Source organism: Triticum urartu, chromosome 3 (assembly GCF_003073215.2).
Source record: "Triticum urartu cultivar G1812 chromosome 3, Tu2.1, whole genome shotgun sequence".
NCBI classification, from domain to species: Eukaryota; Viridiplantae; Streptophyta; class Magnoliopsida; order Poales; family Poaceae; genus Triticum; species Triticum urartu.
The window spans coordinates 620,274,088-620,297,704 of record NC_053024.1 but is presented as its reverse complement, the minus strand read 5'-3'; positions in this window follow the sequence as shown (position 1 = coordinate 620,297,704).

Here is a 23,617-nt window from a genome sequence, read left to right as displayed (position 1 = left end):
TCTAGCACTTGTGACAACCAACTCCTACGACATATTTGACTCACCAAATGAAGGAGTTGGAACATGCTTCATGGCTAAAGGCCCAAAGGTATCATGCCCCGAGTATGTTGATTTCAATAGTGATGAAGATGACTTGTTAGGTGATGATGATTTACTTGTTGACAACTCTAGTGATGAATACTATGATGAAACGTCAATTAATCATGCTAATCAAGATAAAACGAATGACAATGATAAGGAGAATATTGAGTCTCTAACTAAAGAACTAAACACTCTTAAGTTAGCTCATGAAACTATCTTGGGAGATCATCGAGAACTTTTAAGGACTCATGAGAAATAACGCTTTGAAAAGCTCAACCTTGAGCAAGAGCATGAGTTCTCAAAAGCAATCAATGATGATCTTCGCAAGAAAAGTTCTTCTTACATTGCCAAGAGTTTACTCTTATCCACTTACATGCCTCAAGTCAAGTCTAGTAACAAGAACAAGAAAGATTCTTCCTCTAGTAGTAACAATAATCATGCTAAATCCAACATTGTTGCTTCTAGTAGTTCTCTTGATTCCACTAATGATTCTCTTAGCCAAGTTACACTTGAGCAAGAAAATAGCTTATTGAAGTGAATTATATAGAAAGGTGTTTACAAGAGCCTTGCCGGAAGTAAGCAATTTGAGGAAATTGTACGCAAGCAAGGAAGGAACCGGAAGAATCAAGGTGTTGGTTTTGAACAAAAGTTCAATGCCAATGGAGTTGAGTGGGAAGAAGATCAATACCCCAAGACGAATTTTGTTCCTCAACAAGAGAAGTATGATCCTACTTCTTTCAAAGGGACACAAGCTCAAGATGATCTTCCACCACAAGACCACAAGCAAAAAGGCAAGGACAAGCTTCAAGAGGAAATTGATGCATTTGAAGAAGCTCCTAAGGCCTTGGTCAAGTGGGTTCCCAAGACTACTTCAAGTTCCACTTCATCAAGTACAACTACAACACCGAGGATTCCCATCAAGATGGTGTGGATCCCGAAGAAGAAGAACTAGAGAGTTCTTGAGGGTGACTCCGCCAACATACTTCACTCTTATCATCTTGGCAAGAACAAGTGCAATCAACTTCCACATCTTGCACTAGTTCAAGGAGTCACAAACCCTCTTGTTGGTAAGACAAGGGACAAGGTAACCTAAAAGCTTTCATAGACATCATCTTGTGTGTGCATCACTCTATGTCTATGGATATCCTTGTTTGTTCCTTGTGGGACTAACCCGTGTAGGTATTGAAAGTGCAACTCACTCCAATGGATAGCTCCAAATGATCTACATCAACATTGAGCAACCACATCTTCAACATCTACATGAAGTCATCATCGACAAAACCCAAGGTTAGTTCATCCCTCTTAGGGGGATCTCACATCTAGGGGGAGCTTTACTCTAAGAATTGAGCTAAAGCAACTCTAATGGTGTGAACACAACAATGCTTTATGTAAAAGTGGTAACCCCACTTGTGCTTAAATGATGAGTATGACCTATGATCAAATGTTCTCATTTGACTCCTAAGTCAATATACTCATATATAGATGACCTAGTCATCGCAAATTGTTTGATAGATGCTAGAATTGGTTGTGCATGCTTTGCCACATATTTCAATTGCCATTTTATTGTGTGAGCATGTTGATTGCATATTTCACTCATTCGAGGACATCCACTTGTTGTTTTGATTGATTGGTTTTCTTTTCTTTTGCCAAGTGGATGGACAAGAATGCCTAAGAACCCTCTCTAGATATCTATGCTTTTCTCGTCTCAAACTCTATTCATGCTACATCACAAAATTTGATCAAGTTAGGTTCGAACCACTTTGTGTGAGGAGCACTCGGAGTCCCCGATTCGTCATAGACTTAAACTTCCAAAACTTCTTTGTGCTTTTCGGTCTGACCGATTCCTCCAATTCGGTCATACCAAGATCACTAAGTCGATCTAGGTTTTCAATCTCGGTGCAACCGATTTGAACCTTTCGGTCACACCGAGTTTCAGTAACTGCTTGCAGTTATGAATCTCGGTGCCACCGAGTTGTTCCACTCGGTCATACCGACAGGGTCGGGCTATATATACTCACGGGAAAATTTTGGAAATTTCTCCGAAACCCCTTCGCCCGCGCATAGCTCGCTCTGCCTCCAGGGTCTCCGGATCGTCTTCCTTGTCGCCAGCCGCCTCCTGTCGCTGGTCTCCGCCGCCGTCAATGGAATTCTTCCCCGCCGTTGCCGCCGTAGCGAGTTCATCGCCGAACTAGGGTATGGACTCGATCCCAGTGCTATCCCCGTCCGATTCCTAGCACATTGTGTTCATTATGATTCTTACCATGATTGAAACGCTTCTATCCAGTCAAAACACTCCGTAGATTAGAGTTGAATTGAAAATTTAGGGTTAGGTTTCCGCCGAAACCATCTCGGACCATCCGAGTTGTGGAACTCGGTACCACCGATTCGGCTCAGGCCATTGCACATGTAATTTTCGGTCTGACTGAGAATTGCAAATCGGTGTGACCGAGTTCAGGACTTTGTGAAACCCTAGCAGTCTCGGTGCCACCGAACTGTGACTCGGTCTGACCGAGTTCACTAGTTTAGGTTCCAACAGCTGCTTCGGTATCACCGAGTTTACAAATCGGTTGATCCGAAATGCTTTCTGTGGAAAACTAAAACTAAGTTTTTGACTCATTCTTTTGCAAAAACCTCTGCATTTTGTGATGCTCATCCACTCTATCTCATCTATATCTATTCACAGGGTCTGCTATCAGTGTTTGTAATATGTCTGGTCAGAGTGACAGCCAGAACAGGTCAGAGGAGCAGGTTCACCTGAGTGAGGGCACTAGTCCCTCTAGCAGTTCAGATGATGGTAGCAGGAGCACTCCCAGCAACTTGCCCAAAGCTGCCACCAGAACAAGGAAGAAGAAAACTTCAGAGTCTGAGGATGAAGACTATGTGGCCACTGAGGATGATGCCACATCAAAGAAGAAAGTGGTTAAGAAGGAATATAGCACTGCTGCTGCCACCAAGCCAGGCATGAAGCAAAATGTTCCTGCAAAGAGAATTACAATGTCTAAGGCCAGAGCATCTACTCAAGTCCCTTTGGGATCTGAACCTAAAGAGGCTGCTGCAGAAGGGAAGAAGAGGAAGGAGAGGATCAAAAAGACCATTGCTAGAGTGCTTGGGAGATCCTCAACCATGAGAGATTCTGAAGAGGAAGAGGAAGAAGAGGTTGCTGCACCAGCAACCAAGGCACAAAAGCTTATGGGTGATGCTATCAGGACAGGGGCTGCTTCATCAAAGCCCAAAGAAGAACCCAAAGCAGCCTCCAAGCCCAAGAGTGCACCTAAGAGGAATACCAGGAGTATACCAGCTGCTGAGAAGAACAAGGCCCCAGTGCCTAAAGTTGCTGCTGATGAACATGATGAAGGACAAGTCCTGAGGAAGCTCAAACCCAAGATTCCAGACCACAATGATGCTCATCCTGTGGCTGAGAACATGAAGATCAGGAGAGACTCGGGACTGAGGAAATGGAGAGAGACAGACCCATATGCTACAAGAAGAAGAACTACTATTGATTACAGGTTCCACACAAAGGAACAGCAAGATTTCTATGAGACAGTGCTGCTGGACAAGAAGCCTATAGTGTGTGAAATGAGGTGGGTCGACTGGAAGTATATCAAGGGAAATGAGGAACACTATCCTGGTGTGTTTGACGGCTTCAGTGCTTGTGGAGTTGCAGACTTTGTTGGGCAGAAGCTCACAAAGTGGAATGAGGAGCTCATAATGCAATTCTACTCCACAGCACACTTCTATCCAGATGGCAGGATAGTATGGATGTCTGAAGGTATAAGGTACGACTCAACTATTGAGGAATGGGCAAATCTGATCAATGCTCCTAAGGAAGAAGAAGATGACTTGGATGTCTATGCCAAGAAGAAGATGGATTACAACTCTATGGCAAACATGTACAAGGAGATTCCTGAAGATGATCTTGAGACTCACCAGTTTGGGTCAGTAAAACACTTGCTGTCAGGGCTGCCTACAATCAATTGGATCCTTAGGCATACTCTCTTGCCCAAGTCTGGTGATCACAGAATGATCAGAGGCCATGCAATTAACTTGCTACATATATTTGATGTGCCACAGAAGTTCAAGGTCATGAGCCTTATAGTTGAGACTATCAAGAGGACTGCAGCTGACCAGAAAAGAAGTTGTGGATATGCCCACAGATCCAGGAGTTGATAAACTCAAAGATGGGCACAGGCACGTACTTGTTGGATAAGGAACACTTGCCTATCTATCCTGACTTTGAGGAGAATCCAGTTGTGATGAATGAGAATGAACCATCATCAGTACAAGCTCAAGAGAAGAAGGATAAAGCAAAGAAAGAGAAGGTTGCCAAGATGCTAACTCAAGAGGAGGCATCTGAGTACTTTTTGAAAAGCAAGCAGGACCAGCTTGGTTATTTGATAGCATCAACTCTGAGGATTGAGAAGGGGTTGGCCACCCTGGCTCAAAACCAGGAGAGCTTGGAAAGAATCGTGGAGCAAAAATTCTATGATTTAGATGTCAAAGTAACTGAGATTCAGTCAGTTGTGGAGCAGCTACAAGATGATATGCAGGAGAGGAAGGGCAGAACAACCACTGATGCATTTGCCAGAGTGCCTCGAGCTCAGAGATCAACTACAGTGCCTATTCCAGACACCAGATCCACTTCATCTGCACCAGCTACAGCTTCAGTGCCACCAGCTCCGGCACCTACTCCATCAGCTCCATCTACTTTGACTGAAGCCTTCATTCTTGGAGTTCTCCGGACACCACCACCTGAAGACCAAGCTTGAGAGATGTTCTAGTGCTATGCATTTTCTATGAACTTTTTGGTAACTTGTTGCCAAAGGGGGAGAAAAATGTATAGATCATAGGCTTCGAGAGAGAGCGTTGCTTTTTATTCTCTCTTGCTTTGGTGGTTGAACTTTGTTTGTCTTTTGATTGCTTGAGATACTATGCTATTATCTGTGAGACATTGATGATCATGTGGTTGATCATAAGCTACACTTATGCTTGTTAGATGATATTATCTTACTTATCCTTATATGATCATTCACTTTGCTTGGTGATGAGTGCATGTATTTAATTCTTATCATTTTGAGCGCTCCACCAAGATGTATGTGACATGGAAGAGTAACCCATGATCCTAACTCATTGTGCATTTGCAGTCCAAAGCAAATCTTAAGATATGCACAAATTTAGGGGGAGATCTTGCTTTTCACATACTTCTCAAAGCGACAATATCTTTCACTCTTATTATCATTTGTCGAAGCTTTGATCTATATGTTGTCATCAATTACCAAAAAGGGGGAGATTGAAAGTGCAACTATCCCTGGGTGGTTTTGGTAATTCCTAACAACATATAGCTCATTGAGCTAACATTATTCCAAGATTAATATTTCAGGAAAAGCTCAATGAATGGCATGGCATGGATGAGGAAAGTGGATCCCTCAAAATTCGAAGGACAAAAAGTTTGGCTCAAGCTTGAAGCTCAAGACTCTACATTTTATATTTTAGTGATCCGGGATCACATTGAGTCTATAGGAAAAGCCAATACTATCAAGGAGGGATGAGGTGTTGCTTAATGGCTTGCTTGCTCAAAATGCTTAGTGATATGCTCCAAAACCCTCAACTACCTTCCCACATCCACATATGACCTAAACAAAAAGTCAAACTAGGCCCCACCGATTCTTTCTATCCGGCACCACCGAGTTTCAAATGTCATAACCACTGCCACAAACCCTAGGCAAATCGCTTTCACCGATAGGGATCTCGATCTCACCGAGATGGGATTGTAATCTCTCTGTTTCCCTTTGTAATGTTTCGGTCTTACCGAGATGAGCGATCGGTCCCACCGAGGTTGCAATGTAAACTCTCTGTTTCCCTTTTGTAACATTTCGGTCTCACCGAGATGAGCGAATTGGTCCCACCGAGTATACCTGACCAACTCTCTAGTTAGCTTATTACCAAAATCAGTCCCACCGAGTTTGTGTAATCGGTCACACCGAGATTACGTTATGCCATAACCCTAACCATATCAGTCCTACCGAGTTGCATCTTAGTCCCACCGAAAATCCTAACGGTCACTAGGTTTGCTGAATCGGTCCGACCGAGTTTAATCATTCGGTCCCACCGAGTTTGGCAAATTGTGTGTAACGGTTAGATTTTGTGTGGAGGCTATATATACCCCTCCACCCACTCTTCATTTGTGGAGAAAGCCATCAGAACATACCTACACTTCCAATACACATTTTCTGAGAGAGAACCACCTACACTTGTGTTGAGGTCAAGATATTCCATTCCAACCATATGAATCTTGATCTCTAGCCTTCCCCAAGTTGCTTTCCACTCAAATCTTCTTTCCACCAAATCCAAATCTTGTGAGAGAGAGTTGAGTGTTGGGGAGACTATCATTTGAAGCACAAGAGCAAGGAGTTCATCATCAACACACCATTTGTTACTTCTTGGAGAGTGGTGTCACCTAGATTGGCTAGGTGTCACTTGGGAGCCTCCGACAAGATTGTGGAGTTGAACCAAGGAGTTTGTAAGGGCAAGGAGATCTCCTACTTCGTGAAGATCTACCGCTAGTGAGGCAAGTCCTTCGTGGGCGACGGCCATGATGGAATAGACAAGGTTGCTTCTTCGTGGACCCTTCGTGGGTGGAGCCCTCCGTGGACTCGCGCAACCGTTACCCTCTGTGGGTTGAAGTCTCCATCAACGTGGATGTACGATAGCACCACCTATCGGAACCACGACAAAAACATCTGTGTCTCAAATTGCGTTTGAATCCTCCAAACCCTTCCCTTTACATTCTTGCAAGTTGCATGCTTTACTTTCCGCTGCTCATATACTCTTTTGCATGCTTGCTTGAATTGTGTGGAGATTGCTTGACTTGTGCTAAGATAGCTAAAATCTGCCAAGAACTAAAATTGGGAAAAGGCTAGATTTTTATTTGGTCAAGTAGTCTAATCACCCCCCCCCTCTAGACATACTTTCGATCCTACACCATTGCCTTCTCCTCGCGTTGCATGTAGACGCCTTTGAAGTAGGGATCAACGAGCTTGCGCTCGTCGAACTCGGCCTTGATGCGCTTCTAGTATGTCTCGATGCTCTGGTTCATGCCGGTGGTCGAGTCGAGGCAGACGACTTTCCACGCTTCAGTGAGACATTCCTGCTCCTTGGACGCCCACTTGATGCACGGCTCACCGGTCCTGGCCGCCCCCCTCTTCTTCTTGCGCCTCCTCGCCAGAACAGTCGCCGGTTCCTCCTCATCTTCCTCCTCCTCCTCCTCTGACTCCTCCTCATCGTAGTCGAGCTCGTCGTCCATGCCACCGCTGAGATCCACCGTGTCGTCCGGGGTAGCGAACCCGGGGGACGTAGTGGCCGCAGCTGAGCCTGTCGCGATGATGTCGTCCATGTCGGCGTCGGTCTCGTCGGTGTCGCCGAGGTGCGACATGGAAGCTTGTGAGAAGGGAAGCGCGCCACGGAAGAGAGGGGGTGTCGGGGAGCAAATGTAAGCCGGCGGCGAGTAGTTGTATGGAGGGTACTGCACGCCGGTGAAGGTGGGCGAGGGCGTGCGCTGGGCCGGGTGTCCATGGGAAAGGTGACGTTGGGGTTGAACCCACCGTGTGAGTCCCCGTCGGCATAGCCCGGCGACGGCGTGCATCCCCATGGCTGCGACGAGAAGCCGGACAGAGAGCCGATGCTTTGCTGGCTCCAGGGTGCGTATTGGGTGTGGCCGCCGAGTGGATTCATCATCCCCAAGCGAGTCGCCTCGGCCTCGGCTTGGTCCGCCGCAGCCGCCGCGGCACGCACCGCATTGTCACGGGCCTTCTTGGCGATTGTCCTGTTCCGACGGTCGGTGGTGACAGCCTCCCATCGCTAAACTTCCACCCTCCACTTGACGTTTGTCATGCCTGGTGGCTTGGACGGTGGTGCCCTCGGCTTCCTCTGCTTTGACTGGGCGATGGAGGCGGTTGCGATGGTCGCAGCGCGGGGGATCACGTACTTCTTCGGCGGCATGGCGGCGGCTAGGAGGCGAGTGGAAGGGAGATTGGCAGGAGGAAACGAGAGAATGAGAGGGAAGTGGGGGCGAGGGCGGGAAGAAACGGCTGGAAGAGGCTCTCGACTCGCCGATAGAGCAGCTCCATGCCCCTTTTCGCTTGTGCCAGCGCCCCTAGGCGCGCCCTGATGTCTACTACACAACCTTATTCTTGTAGACATTGTTGGGCCTCCAAGTGCAGATGTTTGTAGGACAGTAGCAAATTTCCCTCAAGTGGATGACCTAAGGTTTATCAATCTGTAGGAGGCGTAGGATGAAGATGGTCTCTCTCAAGCAACCCTGCAACCAAATAACAAAGAGTCTCTTGTGTCCCCAACACACCCAATACAATGGTAAATTGTATAGGTGCACTAGTTTGGCGAAGAGATGGTGAAACAAGTGGTATATGGATGGTAGATAATAGTTTTTGTAATCTGAAATAATAAAAACAGCAAGGTAGCAAGTGATAAAAGTGAGCATAAACGGTATTGCAGTGCTAGGAAACAAGGCCTAGGGTTCATACTTTCGCTAGTGTAAGTCCTCTCAACAATACTAACATAATTGGATCACATGACTATCCCTCAACATGCAACAAAGAGTCACTCCAAAGTCACTAATAGCGGAGAACGAACGAAGAGACTATGGTAGGGTACGAAACCACCTCAAAGTTATTCTTTCCAATCAATCCGTTGGGCTATTCCTATAAGTGTCACAAACAGCCCTAGAGTTCGTACTAGAATAACACCTTAAGATACAAATCAACCAAACAAAACTCTAATGTCACCTAGATACTCCAATGTCACCTGAAGTATCCGTGGGTATGATTATACGATATGCATCACACAATCTCAGATTCATCTATTCAACCAACACATAGAACCTCAAAGAGTGCCCCAAAGTTTCTACCAGAGAATCAGGACGAAAACGTGTGCCAACCCCTATGCATAGGTTCATGGGCGGAACCCGCAAGTTGATCACCAAAACATACATCAAGTGAACACGTGATATCCCATTGTCACCACAGATATCCACGGCAAGACATACATCAAGTGTTCTCAAATCTTTAAAGACTCAATCCGATAAGATTACTTCAAAGGGGAAACTCGATTCATTACAAGAGAGAAGAGGGGGAGGAGAAACATAAGGTCCAACTATAATAGCAAAGCTCGCGATACATCAAGATCGTATCATCTCAAGAACACGAGAGAGAGAGAGAGATCAAACACATAGCTACTTGTACATACCCTCAGCCCCGAGGGAGAACTACTCCCTCCTCGTCATGGAGAGCACCGGGATGATGAAGATGGCCACTGGAGAAGGATTGCCCCCTCCGGCAGGGTGCCGGAACGGGTCTAGATTGGTTTTCGGTGGCTACGAAGGCTTTTGGCGACGGAACTCCCGATCTATGTTGCGTTCTGGAAGTTTTAGGTCACATGGAATTATATAGGCAGAAGAAGCACATCAGGGGAGCCACGGGGGCCCCATGAGGCAGGGGGCGCGCCCTAGGGCGGTGGGCGCGCCCCCCACCCTCGTGGGCAGCTCCCGTATCTTCTGACGTGGGGTCCAAGTCCATCAAGTGTGTTTCCTTCCAAAAATAACTTCTCCAGTTGATTTCGTTCCGTTTCGACTCCGTCTGATATTCCTTTTCTTCAAAACACTGAAATAGGCATAAAACAGCAAATCTGGGCTGGGCCTCCGGTTAATAGGTTAGTCCCAAAAGTAATATAAAAGTGGATAATAAAACCCAATATTGCCCAAAACAGTAGATAATATAGCATGGGACAATCAAAAATTATAGATACGTTGGAGACGTATCAAGCATCCCCAAGCTTAATTCCTGCTCGTCCTCGAGTAGGTAAATGACAAAAAAGAATTTTTGATGCGGAGTGCTACTTGGCATAATTTCAATGTAATTCTTCTTAATTGTGGCATGAATATTCAGATCCATAAGATTCAAGACAAAAGTTCATATTGACATAGAAACAATAATACCTCAAGCATACTAACAAAGCAATTATGTCTTCTCAAAATAACATGGCCAAAGGAAGTTATCCCTACAAAATCATATAGTCTGGCTATGCTCCATCTTCACCACAGAAAATATTTAAATCATGCACAACCCCGATGACAAGCCAAGCAATTGTTTCATACTTTTGATGTTCTCAAACTTTTTCAATCTTCACGCAATACATGAGCGTGAGCCATGGACATAGCACTATAGGTGGAATAGAATGGTGGTTGTGGAGAAGACAAAAAGGAGAAGATAGTCTCAAATCAACTAGGCGTATCAATGGGCTATGGATATGCCCATCAATAGATATCAATCTGAGTGATTAGGGATTGCCATGCAACGGATGCACTAGAGCTATAAATGTATGAAAGCTCGACAAAAGAAACTAGTGGGTGTGCATGCAACTTGCTTGCTCACGAAGACCTAGGGCAATTTGAGGAAGCCCATCATTGGAATATACAAGCCAAGTTCTGTAATGTAAAATTCCCACTAGTATATGAAAGTGACTACATATGAGACTCTCTATATGAAGAACATGGTGCTACTTTGAAGCACAATATATGAGACTTGCTATATCATGGTGCTACTTTGAAGCACAAGTGTGGTAAAAGGATAGTAGCATTGCCCCTTTTATTTATTTATTTTTTGGGGCCTTCTTTTTTTCTTTGGCCTTTCTATTTATTTTTTGGCCTTTCTTTTTTTATGGCCTTTCTCTTTTTTTATTTGGGACAATGCTCTATTAATGATGATCATCACACTTCTATTTATTTACAAATCAATGATTACAACTCGATACTAGAACAAAGTATGACTCTATATGGATGCCTCCGGCGGTGTACCGGGATATGCAATGATGCATGAGTGACATGTATGAAAGAATTATGAACGGTGGCTTTGCCACAAATACGATGTCAATTACATGATCATGCTAAGCAATATGACAATGATGAATGTGTCATGATCAACTAGATGGTGGAAAGTTGCATGGCAATATATCTCGAAATGGCTATGGAAATGCCATAATAGGTAGGTATGGTGGCTGTTTTGAGGAAGGTATATGGTAGGTGTATGATACCGGTGAAAGTTGTGCGGTATTAGAGAGGCTAGCAAGGGTGGAAGGGTGAGAGTGTGTATGATCCATGGACTCAACATTAGTCATAAAGAACTCATATACTTATTGCAAAAATCTAGAATTTATCAAAGCAAAGTATTACACACATGCTCCTAGGGGGATAGATTGGTAGGAAAAGACCATCGCTCGTCCCCGATCGCCACTCATAAGGAAGACAATCAATAAACAAATCATGCTCCGACTTTGTTACATAACGGTTCACCATACGTGCATGCTACGGGAATCACAAACTCTAACACTACTATTTCTCAAATTCACAACTACTCAACTAGCATGACTCTAATATTACCATCCTCATATCTCAAAACAATCATCAAGTATCAAACTTCTCTTAGTATTCAACACACTCATAAGAGAATTTTATTATTAATCTTGTATACCTAGCATATTAGGATTTTAAGCAAATTACCATGCTATTTAAGACTCTCAAAATAATATAAGTGAAGCATGAGAGTTCATATATTTCTTCAAAATAAAACTACCACCATGCTCTAAAAGATATAAGTGAAGCGTTAGAGCAAATGACAAACTACTCCGAAAGATATAAGTGAAGATCAATGAGTAGTCGAATAATTATGCAACTATGTGAAGACTCTCTAACATTTAAGAATTTCAGATCTTGGTATTTTATTCAAACAGCAAGCAAATCAAAAGAAAATGACATCTAAGAATAGCAAACATTATTTGAAGAAGCAAAAACTTAGGATCAACCGATACTAACCGATAGTTGTTCCAGTGAATTGTAATACGACTCACTATAGGGCGAATTCGAGCTCGGTACCCGGGGATCCTCTAGAGTCGACCTGCAGGCATGCAAGCTTGAGCTTTTGTATCTCCTTAATTCCTCTCATATCATGGTCTCCCTAAATCTCAAAAGCTTCATCCACACAAAACTCAACAAGGACTCGTGAGATAAGTTAGTATAAACCATTGCCAAAACCTTATCATACTCTACTGTAGCAAATCACTAAAATTATTATTCAACATTACATACTAAATGCCTCTGCATATTTAATAGTCCTATCCTCAAATAGAATCATTAAAGAAGCAAACATATGGAAACAATGCAAACATAACAGCAATCTGCCTAAACAGGATAGTCTGTAAAGAATGTTGCAACATCCATACTTCCCTAGCTCCAAAAATTATGAAATAAAATTCCCACTATAGTAAATTTATCAGAGCTTAATATGAAAAAGGTTTCAACATTTTATCACATTCAGACTTTTCTAGGGAATTATTGCAACAGCGGTAAACTTTCTGTTTTCAAACAGCAACATGTATACTTGTAACATAGGCATAGTAAAGGCTATCAATGCCACTTTTATTGAAATAAAAGATGCAAAAAATTGTTCTAAATAACAGCAAGTGAGGGAGTCCTGGATTAGGGGGTCTCCGGATAGCCGGACTATCTCCATTGGCCGGACTGTTAGACTATGAAGATACAAGATTGAAGACTTCGTCTCGTGTCCGGATGGGACTCTACTTGGCGTGGAAGGCAAGCTAGGCAATACGCATATGGATATATCCTCCTTTGTAACCGACATTGTGTAACCCTAACCCTCTCCAGTGTCTATATAAACCGAAGGGTTTTAGTCCGTAGGACAACAATCACAACATACAATCATACCATAGGCTAGCTTCTAGGGTTTAGCCTCTCTGGTCTCGTGGTAGATCTACTCTTGTAACACCCATATCATCAATATTAATCAAGCAGGACGTAGGGTTTTACCTCCATCAAGAGGGGCCGAACCTGGGTAAAACTTCGTGTCCCTTGTCTCCTGTTACCATCCGGCCTAGACGCACAGTTCGGGACCCCCTACCCGAGATCCGCCGGTTTTGACACCGACATTGGTGCTTTCATTGAGAGTTCCTCTGTGCCGTCGCTATTAGGCTTGATGGCTCCTACTATCATTGATAGCGATGCGGTCCAGGGTGAGACTTTTCTCCCTGGACATATCTTCGTATTCGGCGGCTTTGCACTGCGGGCTAATTCGCTTGGCCATCTGGAGCAGATTGAAAGCTACGCCCCTGGCCATCAGGTCAGATTTGGAAGTTTGAATTACACGGCCAATATCCGTGGGGACTTGATCTTCGACGGATTCGAGCCACAGCCGGGCGCGCCGCACGGTCGCGATGGGTATGACCTAGCTCTGCCACCGGACGGTACTCCAGAGGCCGCGCCCGCATCAGCTCCGACCCTTAGCTCGGAGCCAACTGCGCCAATCGAGGACGGGTGGCTAGACACCGCCTCAGGGGCTGCAGTCTCGACGGTGATCGAGCCAAACACCAGCATAATACTCTGCACAGCCCGTGACTCCAAGGTGTCGGACTCTCTTCCAGACCCCGAACCATCTGCGCCCCTGCCAATCGAATCTGAGTGGGCACCGATCATGGAATTCACCGCCGCAGATATCTTTCAGCACTCGCCCTTCGGTGACATTCTGAATTCACTAAGGTCTCTCTCTTTGTCTGGAGAGCCTTGGCCGGATCATGGCCAACAGGATTGGGATGCGAACGACGAAGAAATTCAATGCCCACCCACCACCCACTTTGTAGCCACTATCGATGACTTAACCAACATGCTCGACTTCGACTCTGAAGACATCGACGGTATGGACGACGATGTAGGAGATGAACATGAACCAGCACCTACAGGGCACTGGACAGCCACCTCGTCTTATGACATATACATGGTGGATACACCCAATGAAGGCAACGGCGACGAGATAACGGAGGATGACCCCTCCAAGAAGCAACCCAAGCGCCGACGTCAGCGGCGCCACTCTAAGTCCCGCCAAAGCAAAAGTGGTGATACCAGCACAGGAGATAATAACACTCCAGATAGCGCCGAAGACAACAACAATCCCCTCCAGCAAGAGCCGGAGGATGAAGGAGCCAGCTCTCCTGAGAGAGCGGCTGGCAGAGAGGAGGAGGAGGATGACAATTACATGCCCCCCTCCGAAGACGAGGCAAGCCTCGACGACGATGAATTCGCCGTACCAGAGGATCCCGTCGAACAAGAGCGCTTCAAGCGCAGGCTTATGGCCACGGCAAATAGCCTGAAGAAAAAGCAGCAGCAGCTTCAAGCTAACCAAGATCTGCTAGCTGACAAATGGACTGAAGTCCTCGCGGCCGAGCAATATAAACTCGAGCGTCCCTCCAAGAGTTATCCAAGGCGCAGGTTGCTTCCCTGACTGGAGGAAGAAGCGTACGAAACGGCTGATCGGCCACCTCGTGGCCGCGATAGAGAGGCATTCCATCCAAAAGCTCAGCCTCCACCCCAATGCCATCCAAATAAAAAGGCATGGGGAGATACGCCAGACCCGCGAGACATATTGGAGGACAAAGCAAAGCATTCAAGATCGATCTACGGATCACGAGGACGCACCACTCTACGAGACGATAAACGTCACGCCGGATACAGTAAAAGCAAATTCGGCCGGGCTGAACACAGCGGGCAGGACCCATTCGAGTTGCGTCGTGATATAGCCCAATACAGAGGCGCCGCACACCCCTTATGCTTCATAGACGAAGTAATGGAACATCAATTCCCAGAAGGTTTCAAACCTGTAAACATTGAATCATACGACGGCACTACAGACCCCGCGGTATGGATTGAGGACTTCCTCCTCCACATCCACATGGCCCGCAGTGATGACTTACATGCCATCAAGTACCTCCCACTAAAACTCAAAGGACCAGTGCGGCATTGGCTTAATAGCTTGCCAGCGGACTCCATTAGCCGTTGGGAAGATCTGGAAGCCGCATTCCTCGACAACATTCAGGGCACTTATGTGCGACCACCAGACGCCGATGACTTGAGCCACATAATTCAGCAGCCAGAAGAGTCGGCCAGGCAATTCTGGACTCGGTTCCTTACAAAGAAAAATCAAACCGTTGACTGTCCGGATGCGGAGGCCTTAGCGGCTTTCAAGCACAACATCCGAGACAAGTGGCTAGCCCGGCACCTTGGTCAAGAAAAGCCAAAATCTATGGCAGCCCTCACGGCGCTCATGACCCGCTTTTGTGCGGGAGAAGACAGCTGGTTGGCTTGCAGTAATAACATATCAAAGAACCATGGTACCTCAGATACCAAGGACGGCAATAGCAGGTCACGTCGCAATAAGCATAAGCGCCGCATTAACGGCGAAAGTACTGAGGATACGGCAGTCAATGCCGGATTCAAAGGCTCTAAACCCGGCCAGCGGAAAAAGCCATTCAAACAAAGTATGCCGGGTCCGTCCAGCTTGGACCGTATACTCGATCGCTCATGTCAAATACACGGCACCCCAGACAAGCCAGCCAATCACACCAACAGGGATTGTTGGGTGTTCAAGCAGGCCGGCAAGTTAATTGCCAAAAACAAGGACAAGGGGCCGCATAGCGATGACGAGGAAGAACCCCGGCAGCCGCACACTGGAGGACAGAAGAGGTTTCCCCCGCAAGTGCGGACGGTGAACATGATATACGCAACCCACATCCCCAAGAGGGAGCGGAAGCATGCGCTCAGGGACGTATATGCGTTGGAGCCAGTCGCCCCAAAGTTCAACCCTTGGTCCTCCTGTCTGATCACCTTCGATCGCAGGGACCACCCCACTAGTATCTGTCACGGCGGATTCGCCGCACTGGTCCTAGACCCAATCATCGACAGATTTCACCTCACTCGAGTCTTTATGGACGGCAGCAGCAGCCTGAACCTGCTTTATCAGGACACAGTGCGCAAAATGGGTATAGACCCCTCAAGGATCAAACCCACAAATATGACCTTTAAGGGCGTCATTCCAGGCATAGAGGCCCACTGCACAGGCTCAATTACACTAGAAGTAGTCTTCGGATCCACGGATAACTTCCGAAGCGAAGAGTTAATCTTCGATATAGTCCCGTTCCGCAGTGGTTATCACGCGCTGCTCGGACGAACCGCATTTGCTAGATTCTACGCGGTACCACATTATGCATACCTCAAGCTCAAGATGCCAGGACCTCGCGGAGTTATTACAGTCAATGGAAATACAGAGCGCTCTCTCCGAACAGAGGAGCACACCGCAGCGCTCACAGCAAAAGCGCAAAGCAGCCTCTCAAGGCAATCTACCAGTTCGGCGTTTCAAAACCCGGACACCTTCAAGCGCGCTCGGGGCAATCGGCAAACAGACCGCCTGGCGCGATCTGAGCTCGCGTAGCAATACGGCGGCCACCCCAATCCCAGCCCAATGGCATCGTTCGTGCCGCGCGTACATAATTACGCATTAAAAATACCATGGGCACAGGTGGGGAGGGGGGCACAACCACGGCACGCCCCAAAATGCGGCCTAAACCGCACCAGGGGCTTCCCGTTTGGTTATTTTTCTTTTTCTTTCAGGACTTCAATCTCTGGAAACACTGTCTGGCAGCTCTATTGCCGAACACATGATACAGCAACCAAGGAGGCCGACAACTACGGAATTCCCAGGTGGATTACAGATTTCATATAATTCCTCAGCTTGCCCTTGGAAGCGACATAGTCCTACTCTTTTGCTTATTACACTATCTGTATCACTCTGCTTTAATGCAATTTTTTAATAAACAATGCATGACATTACGACTATTATTGCATCTTTGTTATATATATATATATATATGCGTTCATTAACGACGCCTTGCAACCGTACACTCTGGTACGGCCAATGCACCAGGGGCTTACGTACCCACAATATGGTTTGAAAAGTCCGAACACTTTCACAAGTGCGGCACCCCGAACTTATAGCATTATATGCATCAGCTCCGAATCATGTCTTTGGTCAAATGTTGGGTTTGCCCGGCTCCTATGTTTTGGTACCTTACGTTCCACTCTATCGGCTAAGGTAGCGCTAGGAGAACTACTGCGATTGTGCCCCGGTTCTGCCGGGCCTAGCACCTCAGTAGAGAAAGCTAAAACCGACTGTCATGATAAGGCGAGAGAATGGTCGCTGTTCGGCGAGGTTTTTCGAGTCCCTAAAACTTATGCCGCTTAGGGCGAGGGGCCGGCTCCGTCCGGCTTACAGGCGTGTATCGCGCCCCGAATTCGGCCTTCCGAATACCAGGGGCTTCGCCGAAATTTAAAATTATAGAATTCTATGGCTAAGTGAGAGTGATAAAGCATTATTAGTCCGGTTGCCTTGTTCGTTGTGCTGAGCACCTCCCTCGAAGGACCCAAACATGGGAACAAGAGTGCTCAGGTTTATCCCGAACACCCCGGCACTCGTGGCATGGGGGCAGAAGCCGAGGACTAGCCATCTCTCAGATTGGATAAACAGCCAAACAGAAGGTAATATTTTAAATTCACACAAGCGTTGCATAGCGAATACGATACAAGTTTTCATACATACAGGACAAAATGAGCAAGTCTCATTCAAATATTACATTTTGCGAACACTCATCCACGATAAGACGGGCGCCCAGCAGAACACCCTCGTAGTACATCTCAGGGTGGCGGTGCTCCTTGCCCTCCGGCGGCCCCTCCTTGAACAGCTTCACGACATCTAGCTTGACCCACTGCGTTTTTACACGGCTGAAGGCCCGGCGTGCACCTTCAATGCAGACGGATCGCTTGATGACCTCCAGCCGTGGGCAGGCATCCACAAGCCACCTCACCAGGCCAAAGAAGTTGTTCGGAAGGGCATCGCCAGGCCACAACCGGACTATGAAGCCCTTCATGGCCTGATCGGCCTCCTTATGTAGCTCGGCCATCTACTTCAGCTGGTCGCTCATCAGCACCGGATGTTCGGCCTCAGCATACTGAGACCAGAACAGCTTCTCCGTCGAGCTACCGTCCTCGGCCTGGTAAAATTGTGCGGCATCGGACACACTGCGGGGCAAATCTGCGAATGCTCCTGAAGAGCTTCGGATCCGGGTAAGTAATCGATAATTTACTTTTACATGCTTGCTTTGCATATAGAAAGCCTTACCCGCCGCTATCTTCTTTATCGCGTCGATCTCCTGAAGGTCCTTCTGGGCCTCGGCCTTGGCACTCTTCGCGCTCTCACGGGCCGCGGCAAGCTCAGACTCTCGCGTCTTCAAGTCAAGCTCCAACGCCTCGTGCTTCCTCACGAGAGCCTGGAGCTCTTGATGCACCTCGCCCACCCGAGCCTCGTGCCTCTCTCGCTCGGTGCGCTCCTTGGCCGCTGTATCTTCGGCCTTGGTCAGCGCTTGCTTCAGGGTCGCCACCTCGATCGTGGCCCCTGGCAAAACATACAATGATCCTGTCATTTTGCAATCGCGTCCTTTTTTATATACACATATCTATAGACGGGGTATTACTTACCTTCGTTCTCCTCGAGCTGCCGCTTGACAAGGCCGAGCTCTCTCTTGGACCCATCAAGGTCCTGCTTTAGTACGGAGACCTCCGCAGTTAGTGCGGCAGACGCCAGCAGAGAAGCCTGCATATGCATATTAACATACTTATATTAGACTCCTGCGATATTATTTGATCCTCTGTTTGGCTTTTCTTTGCGAACACTAAACAAAGCATCAGGGGCTACTGTCTATGCGGTAATACTTCTACTACATTTTAAAACACTTACCTCGAAGCCTGTTAGAAGGCTAGTACAGGCTTCAGTCAATCCGCTCTTGGTGGACTGAACCTTCTGGATCACCGCACTCATGATAGTGCGGTGCTCCTCCTCGATGGAAGAACTGCGAAGCACTTCCAACATAGTGTCCAGCGCCTCTGGATGGACAGAGGTCATCGGCACAGGCGTCTCACCCCCCTTAGAAGGGGACCGCCTGCCCGAGCTCGGCACCGTTGGAGGGTCCGGTGCGGTGTTCGGCTGAGGGCCGAACTCGGAGTTCTCGGGGACCCCGTCCCCTCGGCTCCCGGAGTCCGGAAGGTCGCCTTGAGGCGTCTCCGGGACTGTCCCCCCTCGATCCGATGCCTCTTGAGACAGCACCTCGGCGTCGTCGGCTGGATGAGGGGAGGTGGCGGTCGGGACTGGATCGCTATCCATGTCCGACGAGCCCAGGGAGCCGTCCGAGGATACCTCGATATTGGCTCGGGGCGGCCTGCACAATTGAGTTTGGCATTAGGGAAAGCAATGAGACAAAGGAATCCTATGGGTTACTTTGGTATCCGAATACTTACGATCTCCCCTGGGGCTTGGCCCTGGGCAACCACTCGTCTTCACTTTCATCGGCGGCGGTGGAGCTGTCCGGAAGGAGAGTCCTTCCCTTCTTGGACCCTCCGGCCTCCCCAGTTGGGGAGGCCTTCCTTTTCTTGTCTCCCCCAGTCAATGGGGGAGCCTCTTCTTCCTCTTCCTCGTCTTCGGGGGAAGAGTGCGCCGCAGAGTCATCAGACGGTAAGTCCGACGACGCCTGGCATCGGGAACTCTTTTGAGATCCCTTGGCCTTCTTGGTCTTCTCCGGCACCTTATAAGGGGCCGGAGTCAGCATCTTCGTCAGAAGAGCGTCTACGGGGCCTTCTGGCAAGGGAGCCGGACAGTCGATCTGTCCGGCCATCTTCTGCCAGTCCTGTCAAAATTACGGGAGTTTAGATCCCGCATAGATTCAATCTATATAAAAATAAGTATCCTGTGAAAGGTAAAACAACTTACCACGTTGGCTTGGCGCTTCGCGCTGAATCCGCGATCCTCAGTAATGGGGGGAGGGACCTCGGCGCTCTTGAACAGCACCCTCCAGTCATCTTCATGAGTCGTGTCGAAGAGCCTGTTCAGAGTTCGATGCTGCGCCGGATTGAACTCCCACAAAGTGAACTCCCGTTGTTGGCACGGGAGTATCCGGCGGACGAGCATAACCTGGACTATGTTGACGAGCTTGAGCTTCTTGTCCACCATGTTTTGAATACATGACTGGAGTCCAGTCAGCTCTTTTGAATTACCCCAGGACAGGCCCTTCTCCTTCCAGGAGGTGAGCCACATGGGGGTTCCAGATCGGAACTCGGGGGCCGCTACCCATGCGGGGACGCGTGGCTCGGTGATGTAGAACCACCCTGATTGCCAGCCCTTTATGGTTTCCACAAAGGAGCCCTCGAGCCATGTTATGTTGGGCATCTTGCCCACCATGGTGCCTCCACACTCCGCTTGGCGGCCACCCACCACCTTCGGCTTGACGTTGAAGGTCTTCAGCCATAGGCCGAGGTGGGGCTTGACGCGGAGAAAGGCCTCGCACGCGACGATAAACGCCGAGATGTTGAGGATGAAGTTCGGGGCTAGATCATGGAAATCCAGGCCGTAATAGAACATGAGCCCCCGGACAAAGGGATGGAGAGGGAATCCCAGTCCGCGGAAGAAATGGGTGAGGAATACGACCCTCTCATGGGGCCTGGGGGTGGGGATGAGTTGCCCCTCATCTGGGAGCCGGTGCGCGATATCGTCAGGCAGGTATCCGGCTCTCCTCAGTTTCTTGACGTCTCCCTCCGTGACGGAGGAGACCATCCACTTGCCTCCCGCTCCGGACATGGTTGGAGAAGGTTGAGATGGAAGTGAGGACTTGGGCGCTAGAGCTCGAGTGTGCGGGAGCGGATGAGCAGAGGAGGAAGAAGGCGTGGATAGAAAGGTGAATCCTTATCCCTTTATATGGGCGGACAAAACTAAGCGTCCCCACTTGCCTGGTAAAACTCGGTTATCCCCCAAGCGCCGTAATTAATCGCGCGGTTGGGTTACCCACACCCGTATTGATGAGAATCCCATAATAAGGGGACACGATCTCTGCTTTGACAAGACGTGTCGAAAAACTGCCTCGCGTTATGTGCGGGGCTGGTTAAAAGAAACGGTTTGAATAATCACCGGGCCATGACGTAACGTCATGTTGCCAAAACAAACTAGCGGATTAGATCTGCGAAAACATTATTCTCTCTACGGTGAAATGTGGAACTTATTTTGCAGGGTCGGACACTATCCTCGTATTCAAATTCTTCTGTGATGTATTCGGAGAAGGAACCCGCCTTGCAATGCCGAAGACAACTGCGCGCCGGACTCATCGTCATTGAAGCCTGGTTCAGGGGCTACTGAGGGAGTCCTGGATTAGGGGGTCTCCGGATAGCCGGACTATCTCCATTGGCCGGACTGTTAGACTATGAAGATACAAGATTGAAGACTTCATCTCGTGTCCGGATGGGACTCTACTTGGCGTGGAAGGCAAGCTAGGCAATACGCATATGGATATCTCCTCCTTTGTAACCGACCTTGTGTAACCCTAACCCTCTCCGGTGTCTATATAAAACGAAGGGTTTTAGTCCGTAGGACAACAATCACAACATACAATCATACCATAGGCTAGCTTCTAGGGTTTAGCCTCTCTGATCTCGTGGTAGATCTACTCTTGTAACACCCATATCATCAATATTAATCAAGCAGGACATAGGGTTTTACCTCCATCAAGAGGGCGCGAACCTGGGTAAAACTTTGTGTCCCTTGTCTCCTGTTACCATCTGGCCTAGACGCACAGTTCGGGACCCCCTACCCAAGATCCTCCGGTTTTGACACCGATAGCAAGCAAATCCTAACAAAATAAATTGACGCTCCAAGCAAAACACATATCATGTGGCTAATAAAAATATAGCTCCAAGTAAAGTTACCGATGAACGAAGACGAAAGAGGGGATGCCATCCGGGGCATCCCCAAGCTTAGGCTCTTGGTTGTCCTTGAATATTACCTTGGGGTGCCTTGGGAATCCCCAAGATTAGGCTCTCACCACTCCTTATTCCATAGTCCATCGAATCCTTACCCAAAACTTGAAAACTTCACAACACAAAACTTAAAGTAGAAAACTCGTAAGCTCCGTTAGTATAAGAAAGCAAATCACCACTTCAAGTTACTGTAATGAACTCATTCTTTATTTATATTGGTGTTATATATACTGTATTCCAACTTCTCTATGGTTCATACCCTCCGATACTACTCATAGATTCATCAAAATAAGCAAACAACACATAGAAAACAGAATCTGTCAAAAACAGAACAGTCTGTAGTAATCTGGATCAAACGTATACTTATGGAACCCATAAAATTCTCAAATAAATTTCTGGACCTGAGTAAATTATCTATTAATCATCTGCAAAAAGAATTAACTAAATAGCACTCTCCAAATAAAAATGGCAGCAATTCTCGTGAGCGCTAAAGTTTCTGTTTTTGACAGTATGATCAACAAGACTTTCCCCAAGTCTTCCCAAAGGTTCTACTTGGCACAAACACTAATTAAAAGCATAAAACCACATCTAAACAGAGGCTAGATGAATTATTTATTACTAAACAGGAACAAAAAGCAATGAGCTAAAATAAAATTGGGTTGCCTCCCAACAAGCACTATTGTTTAACGCCCCTAGCTAGGCATGATGATTTAAACGATGCTCACATAAAAGATAAGAATTGAAACATAAAGAGAGCATCATGAAGAATATGACTAGCATATTTAAGTCTAACATACTTCCTATGCATAGGTATTTTTTGAGCAAACAACTTGTGGGAACAATAATCAACTAGCATAGGAGAGCAAAACAAGCATAACTTCAAAACTTTAAGCACATAGAGAGGAAACTTGATATTATTGCAATTTCTACAAGCATATGTTCCTCCCTCATAATAATTTTCAGTAGCATCATGAATGAATTCAACAATATAACCAACACCTAAATCATTCTTTTCATGATCTACAAGCATGCAAAATTTACTACTCTCCACATAAGCAAAATTCTTCTCATCAATAGTAGTGGGAGCAAACTCAACGAAATAACTATCATGGGATTGAAAATTGAAATCAAGATGACAAGTTTCATTTTTATCATTATTCTTTAAAGCATACATGTCATCACAATAATCATCAAAGATAGGAGGCATGATTTCATCACAATAAATTTTCTCATCAAAACTTGGGGGACAAAAAATATCATCTTCATCATACATAGCTTCCCCAAGCTTGTGGCTTTGCATATCATTAGCATCATGGATATTCAAGGAATTCATACTAACAACATTGCAATCATGCTCATCATTCAAATATTTAGTGCCAAACATTTTATAGATTTCTTCTTCTAGCACTTGAGCACAATTATCCTTTCCATCATACTCACGAAAGATATTAAATAGGTGAAGCGTATGAGACAAACTCAATTCCATTTTTTTATAGTTTTATTTTATAAACTAAACTAGTGATAAAACAAGAAACTAAAAGACGCAATTGCAAGATCTAAAGATATACCTTCAAGCGCTAACCTCCCCGGCAACGGCGCCAGAAAAGATCTTGATGTCTACTACACAACCTTCTTCTTGTAGACGTTGTTGGGCCTCCAAGTGCAGAGGTTTGTAGGACAGTAGCAAATTTTCCTCAAGTGGATGACCTAAGGTTTATCAATCCGTAGGAGGCGTAGGATGAAGATGGTCTCTCTCAAGCAACCCTGCAACCAAATAAC